Here is a 5,969-nt window from a genome sequence, read left to right on the forward strand (position 1 = left end):
AACTGTTCCGTTCGAGAGGACCGGCGACCCTCGAATGTAAACAGCCACGAAAGGAAACTATGTGTGTGTGAGGTGTTCTATCATTTCATTCCAGTACTACTACTTTGGGTAGTGGCTGGACGTTTGTGTAGCTATTGAAAAGGAGGGGGCGAGCAGGCTACCTTGTGCTAGGCCGTTCTTTTGGGCTTTCCATTTACTCCTCTGGTCATTTAACTGGACATAGAAGCGCCTGTTGTTGAGGAGGCTTTTCCTGACCATTGTGCGGTGTTGGACAGTGTCGTAGGCAGCAGAGAGATCTCTGAATGCTGCTCCAGTTATTTGTTTTCCCTCAAACCCATCCTCAATGTGTTGGGTGAGGTTGAGCTCTGTCCAGCACAGGACGGGACGGAAACCAGCTTGGTCTTTAGTCAGCTTGGTGTCTATGAGTGGTATGAGGCGTTGGAGTAGCAGCCTCTCTTGTAGGTGATGCAGAGGAGGGAAATGGGTCGGTAGCTCTTTGGGGGTGATGGGTCTTTGCCAGGTTTGGGGATTGCAACCACTTTGGCCTTTCTCCAGACAGAAGGGATGGTTTTCTGTGCCATGCATTTATTCAGTATCCCCACAAGCCAGGTCTTTGCGTTAGGTCCCAGGTGCTGTATCATTTCTGCCAGTATGTCATCAATCCCTGCTGCTTTTCCGGGTTTCAACTTTCCCATTGCAGTTTCGAGTTCTTCTAGGTCGAAGGGTTTGGTTTGAGGGCTGGCTGATTGAGGTTGGTCTGATACCACTGTGTGATGGTATTCTCCTGTGGGTCGGTGGCGGTGTTGGTCACAACTGGTGGCCAACAGTCGTAACCAACACCGCCACCGACCCACATAGAATACCATCGTACAGTGGTATCAGACCAACCACAATCAGCCAGTCCTCAAACCAAACCCTTCGACCTAGAAGAACTTGAAACTGCAATGGGAAAGTTGAAACCCGGAAAAGCAGCAGGGATTGATGACATGCTGGAAGAAATGATACAGCACCTGGGACCTAGCGCAAAGACCTGGCTTGTGGGGATGCTGAACACGTGCATGGCACAGAAAACCATCCCTTCTGTCTGGAGAAAGGCCAAAGTGGTTGCAATCCCTAAACCTGGCAAAGACCCATTATCCCCGAAGAGCTACCGACCCATTTCCTTCCTCTGCATCACCTACAAGCTCTATGAGAGGCACTAACATTTCTGAACAGACTATATTTACATCAATATGTCTGATATTATATTGATGTCTGATATTGCAGTTTCGAGTTCTTCTAGGTCGAAGGGTTTGGTTTGAGGGCTGGCTGATTGAGGTTGGTCTGATACCACTGTGCGATGGTATTCTCCTGTGGGTCGGTGGCGGTTTTTCGCGTCTCGGTTCCTCAGGTGCAAGCTGCATAGTTGGGTTTGTGTGTGTCTTTCTTTTTCTGTCTTTCTTTCTTAGGACGGAGATCAAGGTAGACGCCGTTGGAAGGCTCAACACAAGCCGATGCCCCTAGAGATCCATCCCAAAGCTTCCCTCAGGGAGTTCAGCAAGCCAGCTAGCCAGCAACCCTGCCCAGTCAGCGAACGCAGCCAGTCGGCTCCGCCAGTCAGCCAGTGTAGAAAGTCAGGCTGCCAAGCCAGAGCATATCAGCCGTTGCAGTCAGCCACTGCAGCCATACCAGCCTTGCTCAGTCAGCTCAGCCAGGCCTCTCTCGAGGCCTGGCTCTCTGTCTGCCTGGCCCGGTCTGCCCTGCCCTGCCTTGCAGCAACAGAACCAGCCTTTCTGGCAAGCCAGCCAGCTCAGAATGCGAGCTGAGCAAGCCAGTGCAGCAGCAAGCCCAGACTAGGTTACCGCAGCCTTACTGTGCAGCCACAGCCACTCAGCCAAGACCAGCAGGAGCTGGCCAGGCTCCAACCCTTGCAGCGCAGCCTTAGGCCGGATAGTCCCCCTGCCTGCACTTTGTTGCCTTCCTGGCCTGTCTGCCTGCCTAGGCGCCTCGGTCTTCCTGTCTGTCTGCCTTGGCCTGCCTGTCTGAAACTGGTTTAGACTAACTGCGTGCTTGCCAGCTGCGTTGGCTTGCTGAGCTCGTATTCTGAGCTGGCTGGCTTGCTAGCAAGGCTGGTTCTGTTGCTGCAAGGCAGGGCAGGGCAGACCGGGCCAGGCAGACAGAGAGCCAGGCCTCGAGAGAGGCCTGGCTGAGCTGACTGAGCAAGGCTGGTATGGCTGCAATGGCGGACTGCAAGGGCTGATATGCTCTGGCTTGTCAGCCTGACTTTCTACACTGGCTGACTGGCGGAGCTGGCTGGCTGCGTTGGCTGACTGGGCGGGCTTGCTGGCTAGCTGGCTTGCTGGGCTCCCTGAGGGAAGCTTTGGGATGGATCTCTAGGGGCATCGGCTTGTGTTGAGCCTTCCAACGGCGTCTACCTTGATCTTCATCCTAAGAAAGACAGACAGAAAAAGAAAGACACACACAAAGTCAACTATGCAGTTTCCACATGAGGAAGGCAGGCAGGAAGGCAGGCAGGCACGCAGGCAGGCACAAGCTGCCTGCGTGCTTGCTTCGCCCTCCAGTTGCTGCTCCAGTTATTTGTTTTCCCTCAAACCCATCCTCAATGTGTTGGGTGAGGTTGAGCTCTGTCCAGCACAGGACGGGACGGAAACCAGCTTGGTCTTTAGTCAGCTTGGTGTCTATGAGTGGTATGAGGCGTTGGAGTAGCAGCCTCTCTTGTAGGTGATGCAGAGGAGGGAAATGGGTCGGTAGCTCTTTGAGGATGATGGGTCTTTGCATGTGTTCAGCATCCCCACGAGCCAGGTCTTTGCGTTAGGTTCCAGGTGCTGTATAATTTTTGCCAGTATGTCATCAATCCCTGCTGCTTTTCCGGGTTTCGAGTTCTTCTAGGTCGAATGGTTTGGTTTGAGGGCTGGCTGATTGTGGTTGGTCTGATACCACTGTGCGATGGTATTCTCCTGTGGGTCGGCGGCGGTGTTGGTTACGACTGTTGGCCACCAGTGTGATGCAACAGAGTTTGCTGTGACCGTTGTGAATTATGGGTGGCTCCCTGAGGTCCTTGATCGCCATTGGGTCCAACAGTGGTCATTGAAGCGTGCACACACACATGCACACATGCACCTACACACGCACAGGCGCACATGCGTATGCACACCTGGACCTTTAAATGAACAACAACACAAAAACTAAGGCACTGGTGTCGTACTTCTGGTTTACCGGAACGGGGTTCAACTCCCTGCAGTGCCCTGCTCAATGTGTTGTATTTCATTCATTGGTCCATGGTCTCAGGTCATTGAGCGGCGCGCTATAGTGCGCGATTCTTCATCATTGTTGAGGATTTTTTAAAGGTGAAAATCAAGGAAAAGCAAAAGGCTATAGTCCATGGTCACGGACCGCATACTGGTCAAGGTCATTTATACTGGTGAAGATCATTTACTAGTCTTATAAAGGTCATTTATACTGGTCAAGGTCATTTACTAGTCTCATGAAGGTCATGTATACTGGTCACAGTCATATACTGGTCACGGTCATTTCTACTGGTGAAGGTCATTTATACTGGTCAAGGTCATTTGTACTTGTCAAGGTCATTTATACTGGTCAAGGTCATTTACTAGTCTTATTGAAGGTAATTTATACTGCTCAAGGTCATTGATATTGGTCAAGGTCATTAAGTGGCACGCTATAGTGCACGATTCTTCATCATTGTTGAGGATTTGAAAAAAGGTTAAATCGCAGAAAAGCGAAAGGCTAAAGTCCATGGTCACGGAGGGCATACTATAGTATGTTGTTTTTCTTTTTTTGGTGGTGTGCGGGCTCCATCCAATAACTACACCAGTTGTGATGCAATAGAGTTTGCTGTGACCGTTGTGAATTATGGGTGGTGTGGTCTTTGCCAAGACGGTGGATTGTGGCCCATGCCTTCCTGCTGTTATTAGTGTGGTTGCCCGAATGGGCAACCAGACTCTAGTAATTGTAACACTTTATTATTAGTGTGGTTGCCTGAAGGCAACCATACTATTGTTTTAGTGACCTTTTATTCTTTTTATAGATAAACTTTATTTTGTCGCGTTATACCTCCCACAGTTTTTGTCGCACGCACTCATTTTGCTAAGACATTTGTTGAATAGTTTAATTGATATGAATTAATTCGTGCATTAAATTGCCCCATAGACATGAATGGGAAAATGCAAAGACTCACTTTCAAGTATTTTTTCCTCTGAGACCGTAAGGGCTATACTTACAAGACTTGGAGGAGAGATTCATAAAATTAATTACCTTAGAAGTATATCGGTCGGCCTCATGGTGGCGCTATAACAGCCAACTTTACCTTTTGGGGTATAACTCTTGAACCGTAGGTCGTAAAATAAAAAATATTTTTTCCCTGGATTCCTTGGGTCATGACACATCTCCCCATACAGGCCACGCCCATTTGCGTCTAGATAGATTTCCCGCCATTTTGAATTTTGTTCAAAACACACTTTTTGCTCCTCCTCCTACAGATTTTGACCAAATCTCACACAAATCAGTACACATGATCTCGGGACCTATCCCATTAAAACAGCACAGACAGAATTTAGATCTTCTGTATCGTTCGGCCGTAATCGTCTTCCAAAGTTAGTGGGAGGGGCCTATTTTACAAAAAACGCCACAATTCACGCACGGAATGTCCGATCCATCCCAAATTTGAATCACAGGTCGAGGGTGGTTTCATCAACGCAGAGACAAAAGCGATTCCATTTTCGACGGGTGCGATGTGGGCAACCACACTTTGCAATTTCCCAGAATTGCCTCTTTCTAGTTATTCACCCTACCTGATAGCTTGTAGTGTAGCGGACCCAGCTGGCCAATAAGGTTGGAGACTGACTGATGATTTTAAGTTGCTTTATTAGTGAATCAACGTAGAACTAAAAGAAAAGAAAAACATAATATGCATCATAAATCAGACAATAATCAATAAACAACATATATAAGCACAAGCTGTTCACTTAACCCATATTTACATAACCAATAAAATCCATACAGTGCAGATATCAAACTCATGAAAGAAATGCATTCTGAGAAGGAAGACATGGCAGTGTATCCCAAGCCGACAGTTTTCAAATAAGCCTCATGGTGGCGCTACAACAGGCCAAGTTGCGTCTCACACACACGCACACCACACACACACACACACACACACACACACAAACCAAAACAAACATGTTTAAATTACTCCTAAACATTTTGCCAAACATCACACACTCTCCGTCCTATGATCCTCCTCGTGGAGACCTGTGCCCAGAAGGGCACTTTTTCTAGTTCATTTCTGCATCTCTTAGGGCCGGGGCCCATTTAACCATATAATGCGCATGTTTAATCAGTGGCAAACTGTGGCATCGTTTCCATTGAGGTTAAATCATCCGGAAGATAAAGGCATATAATAACATCAGTGCGTTAAAATGTGATCTAAAATAAAGGATACATTAAATATAATATCGCCTGGTGCGATCGTCAACAGCGCTGCCCGTGTCTGCTTGCAGTAACACCAGCACAGCCTGCCTGTCACTCAAGACGGCCGTGGCCACGCCTCCGTCCCCTTTAAAGGGAAAGGGAGGGACGTTACTGCCAGAGAAATGAACGAGATAAACAGTATTCAGAAAACGAACCATATGCTATGTTTTAATTTACCATTGATATATTTGACAAACACCAAACCGTATTCTGAATACTGTTAGTCAAATACGAAATTAGAATTCAAATGGCCGTAAAATACACGGACCTTGTAGGCCTAAATTGTATGTGAAAAATGTGGAAAAATCATCATCATTTACATCAATAAGAAATATTCTTAAAAAGAAAGAGTTCTGAAAATGTTTAGGAGAAAATCATCGTTGAGGGAGAGAGAGAGAGAGAGATGTAGAATGAATTCACGTTATCACTAGTTAAAGTTTAGACAGAGTGCGCATGTCTTGGGTGACGTATGCGGAAGC

The sequence above is a fragment of the Protomyctophum parallelum genome, assembly GCF_964188405.1.
Source record: "Protomyctophum parallelum genome assembly, chromosome: 10".
In the NCBI taxonomy this organism is placed as follows: Eukaryota; Metazoa; Chordata; class Actinopteri; order Myctophiformes; family Myctophidae; genus Protomyctophum; species Protomyctophum parallelum.